Source organism: Labrus mixtus, chromosome 16, assembly GCF_963584025.1.
Source record: "Labrus mixtus chromosome 16, fLabMix1.1, whole genome shotgun sequence".
Taxonomy (NCBI): domain Eukaryota; kingdom Metazoa; phylum Chordata; class Actinopteri; order Labriformes; family Labridae; genus Labrus; species Labrus mixtus.
In genome coordinates, this window is record NC_083627.1 from 27,747,554 (window position 1) to 27,759,039 (window position 11,486).

An 11,486-nucleotide genomic window follows, 5' to 3' on the forward strand; every position below is an offset into this window, starting at 1 on the left:
AATACTTCATGAAAATTTTCAACTTTTTTGAAGCCGAATTTCTTCATGAAAATTTTCAACTTTTTTGAAGCCCAAATACTTCATGAAAATGTTCAACTTTTTGGAAGCCGAATTTCTTCATGAATATTTTCAATTGACCCACCCCCCCTCACGAAAAAGTTGAAAAAAGACGAAACACCCCCCTCTTACGAAAAGTTGAAAAAAGACGAAACACCCCCCCTTACGAAAAAGTTGAAAAAAGACGAAACACCCCCCCCTTACGAAATAGTTGAAAAAAGACGAAACACCCCCCCCTCGCGAAAACTTTTTTGAAGCCGAATTTCTTCATGAAAATGTTCAACTTTTTTGAAGCCCAAATACTTCATGAAAATTTTCAACTTTTTTGAAGCCGAATTTCTTCATGAATACTTTCAATTGACCCACCCCCCTCACGAAAAAGTTGAAAAAAGACGAAACTCCCCCCTCTTACGAAAAAGTTGAAAAAAGACGAAACACCCCCCCCTTACGAAAAAGTTGAAAAAAGACGAAACACCCCCCCCTTGCGAAAACTTTTTTGAAGCCGAATTTCTTCATGAAAATTTTCAACTGTTTTGAAGCCGAATTTCTTCATGAATATTTTCAACTTTTTTGAAGCCCAAATACTTCATGAAAATTTTCAACTTTTTTGAAGCTCAAATACTTCATGAAAATTTTCAACTTTTTTGAAGCCCAAATACTTCATGAAAACGTTCATCTTTTTTGAAGCCGAATTTCTTCATGAAAATTTTCAACTTTTTTGAAGCCCAAATACTTCATGAAAATTTTCAACTTTTTTGAAGCCGAATTTCTTCATGAATACTTTCAATTGACCCACCCCCCTCACGAAAAAGTTGAAAAAAGACGAAACTCCACCCTTACGAAAAAGTTGAAAAAAGACGAAACACACCCCTCTTACGAAAAAGTTGAAAAAAGACGAAACACCCCCCCTTACGAAAAAGTTGAAAAAAGACGAAACACCCCCCCCTCGCGAAAACTTTTTTGAAGCCGAATTTCTTCATGAAAATTTTCAACTGTTTTGAAGCCGAATTTCTTCATGAAAATTTTCAACTTTTTTGAAGCCCAAATACTTCATGAAAATTTTCAACTGTTTTGAAGCCGAATTTCTTCATGAAAATTTTAAACTTTTTTGAAGCCGAATTTCTTCATGAAAATTTAAAAAAAATTTCAAGCCCAAATACTTCATGAAAATTTTCAACTTTTTTGAAGCCGAATTTCTTCATGAAAATTTTCAACTTTTTTGAAGCCGAATTTCTTAATGAAAATTTTCAACTTTTTTGAAGCCCAAATACTTCATGAAAATTTTCAACTTTTTTGAAGCCGAATTTCTTCATGAAAATTTAAAAAAAATTTCAAGCCCAAATACTTCATGAAAATTTTCAACTTTTTTGAAGCCGAATTTCTTCATGAATACTTTCAATTGACCCACCCCCCTCACGAAAAAGTTGAAAAAAGACGAAACACCCCCCTCTTACGAAAAAGTTGAAAAAAGACGAAACACCCCCCCCCTTACGAAAAAGTTGAAAAAAGACGAAACACCCCTCCCTTGCGAAAACTTTTTTGAAGCCGAATTTCTTCATGAAAATTTTCAACTGTTTTGAAGCCAAATTTCTTCATGAATATTTTCAACTTTTTTGAAGCCCAAATACTTCATGAAAATTTTCAACTTTTTTGAAGCCCAAATACTTCATGAAAATTTTCAACTTTTTTGAAGCCGAATTTCTTCATGAAAATTTTAAAAAATTTTGAAGCCCAAATACTTCATGAAAATTTTCAACTTTTTTGAAGCCGAATTTCTTCATGAATATTTTCAACTTTTTTGAAGCCCAAATACTTCATGAAAATTTTCAACTTTTTTGAAGCCCAAATACTTCATGAAAACGTTCAACTTTTTTGAAGCCGAATTTCTTCATGAAAATTTTCAACTTTTTTGAAGCCCAAATACTTCATGAAAATTTTCATCTTTTTTGAAGCCAAATTTCTTCATGAATATTTTCAATTGACCCACCCCCGCTAACGAAAAAGTTGAAAAAAGACGAAACACCCCCCCCTTACGAAAAAGTTGAAAAAAGACGAAACACCCCCCCCTTGCGAAAACTTTTTTGAAGCCGAATTTCTTCATGAATATTTTCAATTGACCCACCCCCTCACCAAAAAGTTGAAAAAAGACGAAACACACCCCTCTTACGAAAAAGTTGAAAAAAGACGAAACACCCCCCCCTTACGAAAAAGTTGAAAAAAGACGAAATACCCCCCCCTTGCGAAAACTTTTTTGAAGCCGAATTTCTTCATGAAAATTTTCAACTTTTTTGAAGCCCAAATACTTCATGAAAATTTTCAACTGTTTTGAAGCCGAATTTCTTCATGAAAATTTTAAACTTTTTTGAAGCCGAATTTCTTCATGAAAATTTAAAAAAATTTTCAAGCCCAAATACTTCATGAAAATTTTCAACTTTTTTGAAGCCGAATTTCTTCATGAAAATTTTAAACTTTTTTGAAGCCGAATTTCTTCATGAAAATTTTCAACTTTTTTGAAGCCCAAATACTTCATGAAAATTTTAAACTTTTTTGAAGCCGAATTTCTTCATGAAAATTTTCAACTTTTTTGAAGCCGAATTTCTTCATGAAAATTTAAAAAAAATTTCAAGCCCAAATACTTCATGAAAATTTTCAACTTTTTTGAAGCCGAATTTCTTCATGAAAATTTTAAACTTTTTTGAAGCCCAAATACTTCATGAAAATTTTCAACTTTTTTGAAGCCCAAATACTTCATGAAAATTTTCAACTTTTTTGAAGCCGAATTTCTTCATGAAAATTTTCAACTTTTTTGAAGCCCAAATACTTCATGAAAATTGTCATCTTTTTTGAAGCCAAATTTCTTCATGAATATTTTCAATTGACCCACCCCCTCACGAAAAAGTTGAAAAAAGACGAAACACCCCCCTCTTACGAAAAGTTGAAAAAAGACGAAACACCCCCCCTTACGAAAAAGTTGAAAAAAGACGAAACACCCCCCCCTGCGAAAACTGTTTTGAAGCCGAATTTCTTCATGAATATTTTCAACTTTTTTGAAGCACAAATACTTCATGAAAATTTTCAACTTTTTTGAAGCCGAATTTCTTAATGAAAATTTTCAACTTTTTTGAAGCCGAATTTCTTCATGAAAATTTTCAACTTTTTTGAAGCCCAAATACTTCATGAAAATTGTCATCTTTTTTGAAGCCAAATTTCTTCATGAATATTTTCAATTGACCCACCCCCGCTAACGAAAAAGTTGAAAAAAGACGACACACCCCCCCCTTACGAAAAAGTTGAAAAAAGACGAAACACCCCCCCCCCTTGCGAAAACTTTTTTGAAGCCGAATTTCTTCATGAATATTTTCAATTGACCCACCCCCTCACGAAAAAGTTGAAAAAAGACGAAACACCCCCCTCTTACGAAAAGTTGAAAAAAGACGAAACACCCCCCCTTACGAAAAAGTTGAAAAAAGACGAAACACCCCCCCCTGCGAAAACTGTTTTGAAGCCGAATTTCTTCATGAATATTTTCAACTTTTTTGAAGCACAAATACTTCATGAAAATTTTCAACTTTTTTGAAGCCGAATTTCTTAATGAAAATTTTCAACTTTTTTGAAGCCGAATTTCTTCATGAAAATTTTCAACTTTTTTGAAGCCCGAATACTTCATGAAAATTGTCATCTTTTTTGAAGCCAAATTTCTTCATGAATATTTTCAATTGACCCACCCCCGCTAACGAAAAAGTTGAAAAAAGACGACACACCCCCCCCTTACGAAAAAGTTGAAAAAAGACGAAACACCCCCCCCTTGCGAAAACTTTTTTGAAGCCGAATTTCTTCATGAATATTTTCAATTGACCCACCCCCTCACGAAAAAGTTGAAAAAAGACGAAACGCCCCCCTCTTACGAAAAGTTGAAAAAAGACGAAACACCCCCCCTTACGAAAAAGTAGAAAAAAGACGAAACACCCCCCCCTTGCGAAAACTTTTTTGAAGCCGAATTTCTTCATGAAAATTTTCAACTGATTTGAAGCCGAATTTCTTCATGAATATTTTCAACTTTTTTGAAGCACAAATACTTCATGAAAATTTTCAACTTTTTTGAAGCCCAAATACTTCATGAAAATTTTCAACTTTTTTGAAGCCCAAATACTTCATGAAAACATTCATCTTTTTTGAAGCCGAATTTCTTCATGAAAATTTTCAACTTTTTTGAAGCCGAAATACTTCATCAAAATTTTAAACTTTTTTGAAGCCGAATTTCTTCATGAATATATTCAACCTTTTTAAAGCCGAATTTCTTCATGAAAATTTTATACTTTTTTGAAGCCCAAATACTTCATGAAAATTTTAAACTTTTTTGAAGCCGAATTTCTTCATGAATATTTTCAACTTTTTTGAAGCCCATATACTTCCTGAAAATTTTCAACTTTTTTGAAGCCCAAATACTTCATGAAAATTTTCAACTTTTTTGAAGCCCAAATACTTCATGAAAACGTTCAACTTTTTTGAAGCCCAATTTCTTCATGAAAATTTTCAACTTTTTTGAAGCCCAAATACTTCATGAAAAATTTCAATTGACCAACCCCCCCTTATGAAAAAGTTGAAAAAAGACGAAACACCCCCCCCTCGCGAAAACTTTTTTGAAGCCGAATTTCTTCATGAAAATTTTCAACTTTTTTGAAGCCCAAATACTTCATGAAAATTTTCAACTTTTTTGAAGCCCAAATACTTCATGAAAATTTTCAACTTTTTTGAAGCCCAAATACTTCATGAAAACGTTCATCTTTTTTGAAGCCGAATTTTTTCATGAAAATTTTCAACTTTTTTGAAGCCCAAATACTTCATGAAAATTTTCATCTTTTTTGAAACCGAATTTCTTCATGAAAATTTTAAACTTTTTTGAAGCCGAATTTCTTCATGAAAATTTAAAACATTTTTTAAGCCCAAATACTTCATGAAAATTTTCAACCGTTTTGAAGCCGAATTTCTTCATGAAATTTTTAAACTTTTTTGAAGCCCAAATACTTCATGAAAATTTTCAACTTTTTTGAAGCCGAATTTCTTCATGAAAATTTTCAACTTTTTTGAAGCCGAATTTCTCCATGAATATTTTCAATTGACTCACCCCCCCTCACGAAAAAGTTGAAAAAAGACGAAACACCCCCATCTTACGAAAAAGTTGAAAAAAGACGAAACACCCCCCCCCTTGCGAAAACTTTTTTGAAGCCGAATTTCTTCATGAATATTTTCAATTGACCCACCCCCGCTAACGAAAAAGTTGAAAAAAGACGAAACACCCCCCCCTTACGAAAAAGTTGAAAAAAGACGAAACACCCCCCCCTTGCGAAAACTTTTTTGAAGCCGAATTTCTTCATGAAAATTTTCAACTTTTTTGAAGCCCAAATACTTCATGAAAATTTTCAACTTTTTTGAAGCCGAATTTCTTCATGAATATTTTCAACTTTTTTGAAGCCCAAATACTTCATGAAAATTTTCAACTTTTTTGAAGCCGAATTTCTTCATGAATATTTTCAACTTTTTTGAAGCCCAAATACTTCATGAAAATTTTCAACTTTTTTGAAGCCGAATTTCTTCATGAAAATTTTCAACTTTTTTGAAGCCGAATTTCTCCATGAATATTTTCAATTGACTCACCCCCCCTCACGAAAAAGTTGAAAAAAGACGAAACACCCCCATCTTACGAAAAAGTTGAAAAAAGACGAAACACCCCCCCCCTTGCGAAAACTTTTTTGCAGCCGAATTTCTTCATGAAAATTTTCAATTGACCCACCCCCGCTAACGAAAAAGTTGAAAAAAGACGACACACCCCCCCCTTACGAAAAAGTTGAAAAAAGACGAAACACCCCCCCCCTTGCGAAAACTTTTTTGAAGCCGAATTTCTTCATGAAAATTTTCAACTTTTTTGAAGCCCAAATACTTCATGAAAATTTTCAACTTTTTTGAAGCCGAATTTCTTCATGAAAATTTTAAACTTTTTTGAAACCGAATTTCTTAATGAAAATTTTCAACTTTTTTGAAGCCCAAATACTTCATGAAAATTTTCAACTTTTTTGAAGCCGAATTTCTTCATGAAAATTTTCAACTTTTTTGAAGCCGAATTTCTTCATGAAAATTTTAAAAAAATTTGAAGCCCAAATACTTCATGAAAATTTTCAACTTTTTTGAAGCCGAATTTCTTCATGAAAATTTTAAACTTTTTTGAAGCCGAATTTCTTCATGAATACTTTCAATTGACCCACCCCCTCACGAAAAAGTTGAAAAAAGACGAAACACCCCCCTCTTACGAAAAAGTTGAAAAAAGACGAAACACCCCCCCCTTACAAAAAAGTTGAAAAAAGACGAAACACCCCCCCCTTACGAAAAAGTTGAAAAAAGACGAAACACCCCCCCTCACGAAAAAGTTGAAAAAAGACGAAACACTTCCCCCTTACGAAAACTTTTTTGAAGCCGAATTTCTTCATGAAAATTTTCAACTTTTTTGAAACCTAAATACTTCATGAAAATTTTCAACTTTTTTGAAGCCGAATTTCTTCATGAATATTTTCAATTGACCCACCCCCCTCACGAAAAAGTTGAAAAAAGACGAAACACCCCCCTCTTACGAAAAAGTTGAAAAAAGACGAAACACCCCCCTCTTACGAAAAAGTTGAAAAAAGACTAAACACCCCCCCTTACGAAAAAGTTGAAAAAAGACGAAACACCACCCCCCTTGCGAAAACTTTTTTGAAGCCGAATTACTTCATGAAAATTTTCAACTTTTTTGAAGCCCAAATACTTCATGAAAATTTTCAACTTTTTTGAAGCCGAATTTCTTCATGAATACTTTCAATTGACCCACCCCCCTCACGAAAAAGTTGAAAAAATACGAAACACCCCCCCTTACGAAAAAGTTGAAAAAAGACGAAACACGCCCCCTCACGAAAAAGTTGAAAAAAGACGAAACACCTCCCCCTTACGAAAACTTTTTTGAAGCCGAATTTCTTCATGAAAATTTTCAACTTTTTTGAAGCCTAAATACTTCATGAAAATTTTCAACTTTTTTGAAGCCGAATTTCTTCATGAATACTTTCAATTGACCCACCCCCTCACGAAAAAGTTGAAAAAAGACGAAACACCCCCCTCTTACGAAAAAGTTGAAAAAAGACGAAACACCCCCCCCTTACGAAAAAGTTGAAAAAAGACGAAACACCCCCCCTTACGAAAAAGTTGAAAAAAGACGAAACACCCCCCCTCACGAAAAAGTTGAAAAAAGACGAAACACTTCCCCCTTACGAAAACTTTTTTGAAGCCGAATTTCTTCATGAAAATTTTCAACTTTTTTGAAGCCTAAATACTTCATGAAAATTTTCAACTTTTTTGAAGCCGAATTTCTTCATGAATATTTTCAATTGACCCACCCCCTCACGAAAAAGTTGAAAAAAGACGAAACACCCCCCTCTTACGAAAAAGTTGAAAAAAGACGAAACACCCCCCTCTTACGAAAAAGTTGAAAAAAGACGAAACACCCCCCCCTTACGAAAAAGTTGAAAAAAGACGAAACACCCCCCCCTTGCGAAAACTTTTTTGAAGCCGAATTACTTCATGAAAATTTTCAACTTTTTTGAAGCCCAAATACTTCATGAAAATTTTCAACTTTTTTGAAGCCGAATTTCTTCATGAATACTTTCAATTGACCCACCCCCCTCACGAAAAAGTTGAAAAAAGACGAAACACCCCCCCTTACGAAAAAGTTGAAAAAAGACGAAACACCCCCCCTCACGAAAAAGTTGAAAAAAGACGAAACACCTCCCCCTTACGAAAACTTTTTTGAAGCCGAATTTCTTCATGAAAATTTTCAACTTTTTTGAAGCCTAAATACTTCATGAAAATTTTCAACTTTTTTGAAGCCGAATTTCTTCATGAATACTTTCAATTGACCCACCCCCTCACGAAAAAGTTGAAAAAAGACGAAACACCCCCCTCTTACGAAAAAGTTGAAAAAAGACGAAACACCCCCCCCTTACGAAAAAGTTGAAAAAAGACGAAACACCCCCCTCTTACGAAAAAGTTGAAAAAAGACGAAACACCCCCCCCTTACGAAAAAGTTGAAAAAAGACGAAACACCCCCCCTTACGAAAAAGTTGAAAAAAGACGAAACACCCCCCCCTTACGAAAAAGTTGAAAAAAGACAAAACACCCCCCCCTCGCGAAAACTTTTTTGAAGCCGAATTTCTTCATGAAAATTTTCAACTTTTTTGAAGCCCCAAATACTTCATGAAAATTTTCAACTTTTTTGAAGCCGAATTTCTTCATGAATACTTTCAATTGACCCACCCCCCTCACGAAAAAGTTGAAAAAAGACGAAACACCCCCCTCTTACGAAAAAGTTGAAAAAAGACGAAACACCCCCCTCTTACGAAAAAGTTGAAAAAAGACGAAACACCCCCCCCTTACGAAAAAGTTGAAAAAAGACGAAACACCCCCCCTTACGAAAAAGTTGAAAAAAGACGAAACACCCCCCCTCACGAAAAAGTTGAAAAAAGACGAAACACTTCCCCCTTACGAAAACTTTTTTGAAGCCGAATTTCTTCATGAATATTTTCAATTGACCCACCCCCCTCACGAAAAAGTTGAAAAAAGACGAAACACCCCCCTCTTACGAAAAAGTTGAAAAAAGACGAAACACCCCCCCTTACGAAAAAGTTGAAAAAAGACGAAACACCCCCCCCCTTGCGAAAACTTTTTTGAAGCAGAATTACTTCATGAAAATTTTCAACTTTTTTGAAGCCCAAATACTTCATGAAAATTTTCAACTTTTTTGAAGCCGAATTTCTTCATGAATACTTTTAATTGACCCACCCCCCTCACGAAAAAGTTGAAAAAAGACGAAACACCCCCCCTTACGAAAAAGTTGAAAAAAGACGAAACACCCCCCCTCACGAAAAAGTTGAAAAAAGACGAAACACCTCCCCCTTACGAAAACTTTTTTGAAGCCGAATTTCTTCATGAAAATTTTCAACTTTTTTGAAGCCTAAATACTTCATGAAAATTTTTATCTTTTTTGAAGCCGAATTTCTTCATGAATATTTTCAACCTTTTTGAAGCCGAATTTCTTCATGAAAATGTTCAACTTTTTTGAAGCCCAAATACTTCATGAAAATCTTCAACTTCTTTGAAGCCGAATTTCTTCATGAATACTTTCAATTGACCCACCCCCCTCACGAAAAAGTTGAAAAAAGACGAAACACCCCCCTCTTACGAAAAAGTTGAAAAAAGACGAAACACCCCCCCTCACGAAAAAGTTGAAAAAAGACGAAACACCTCCCCCTCACGAAAACTTTTTTGAAGCCGAATTTCTTCATGAAAATTTTCAACTTTTTTGAAGCCTAAATACTTCATGAAAATTTTAAACTTTTTTGAAGCCGAATTTCTTCATGAATATTTTCAACCTTTTTGAAGCGGAATTTCTTCATGAAAACTTTCAATTGACCCACCCCCTCACGAAAAAGTTGAAAAAAGACGAAACACCCCCCTCTTACGAAAAAGTTGAAAAAAGACGAAACACCCCCCCCTTAGGAAAAAGTTGAAAAAATACGAAACACCCCCCCCTTGCGAAAACTTTTTTGAAGCCGAATTTCTTCATGAAAATTTTCAACTTTTTTGAAGCCCAAATACTTCCTGAAAATTTTCAACTTTTTTGAAGCCGAATTTCTTCATGAATACTTTCAATTGACCCACCCCCTCACGAAAAAGTTGAAAAAAGACGAAACACCCCCCTCTTACGAAAAAGTTGAAAAAAGACGAAACACCCCCCCCTTACGAAAGAGTTGAAAAAAGACGAAACACCCCCCCCCCTTGCGAAAACTTTTTTGAAGCCGAATTACTTCATGAAAATTTTCAACTTTTTTGAAGCCCAAATACTTCATGAAAATTTTAAACTTTTTTGAAGCCGAATTTCTTCATGAATACTTTCAATTGACCCACCCCCCTCACGAAAAAGTTGAAAAAAGACGAAACACCCCCCCTTACGAAAAAGTTGAAAAAAGACGAAACACCCCCCCTCACGAAAAAGTTGAAAAAAGATGAAACACCTCCCCCTTACGAAAACTTTTTTGAAGCCGAATTTCTTCATGAATATTTTCAACTTTTTTGAAGCCCAAATACTTCATCAAAATTTTCAACTTTTTTAAAGCCGAATTTCTTCATGAATATTTTCAACCTTTTAGAAGCCGAATTTCTTCATGAAAATTTTAAACTTTTTTGAAGCCCAAATACTTCATGAAAATTTTCAACTTTTTTGAAGCCCAAATACTTCATGAAAATTTTCAACCTTTTTGAAGCCGAATTTCTTCATGAATATTTTCAATTGACCCACCCCCCCTCACGAAAAAGTTGAAAAAAGACGAAACACCCCCCTCTTACGAAAAAGTTGAAAAAAGACGAAACACCCCCCCCTTGCGAAAACTTTTTTGAAGCCGAATTTCTTAATGAAAATTTTCAACTTTTTTGAAGCCCAAATACTTCATGAAAATTTTCAACTTTTTTGAAGCCGAATTTCTTCATGAAAATTTTCAACTTTTTTGAAGCCGAATTTCTTCATGAATACTTTCAATTGACCCACCCCCCTCACGAAAAAGTTGAAAAAAGACGAAACACCCCCCCTTACGAAAAAGTTGAAAAAAGACGAAACACCCCCCCCTTACGAAAAAGTTGAAAAAAGACGAAACACCCCCCCCTCGCGAAAACTTTTTTGAAGCCGAATTTCTTCATGAAAATTTTCAACTTTTTTGAAGCCCAAATACTTCATGAAAATTTTCAACTTTTTTGAAGCCGAATTTCTTCATGAAAATTTTCAACTTTTTTGAAGCCGAATTTCTTCATGAATACTTTCAATTGACCCACCCCCCTCACGAAAAAGTTGAAAAAAGACGAAACACCCCCCCTTACGAAAAAGTTGAAAAAAGACGAAACACCCCCCCTCACGAAAAAGTTGAAAAAAGATGAAACACCTCCCCCTTACGAAAACTTTTTTGAAGCCGAATATCTTCATGAAAATTTTCAACTTTTTTGAAGCCTAAATACTTCATGAAAATTTTAAACTTTTTTGAAGCCGAATTTCTTCATGAATATTTTCAACCTTTTTGAAGCCGAATTTCTTCATGAAAATTTTAAACTTTTTTGAAGCCCAAATACTTCATGAAAATTTTCAACTTTTTTGAAGCCGAATTTCTTCATGAATACTTTCAATTGACCCACCCCCCTCACGAAAAAGTTGAAAAAAGACAAAACACCCCCCCCTTTCGAAAAAGTTGAAAAAAGACGAAACACCCCCCCCTTGCGAAAACTTTTTTGAAGCCGAATTTCTTCAAGAAAATTTTCAACTTTTTTGAAGCCCAAATACTTCATGAAAATTTTCAACTTTTTTGAAG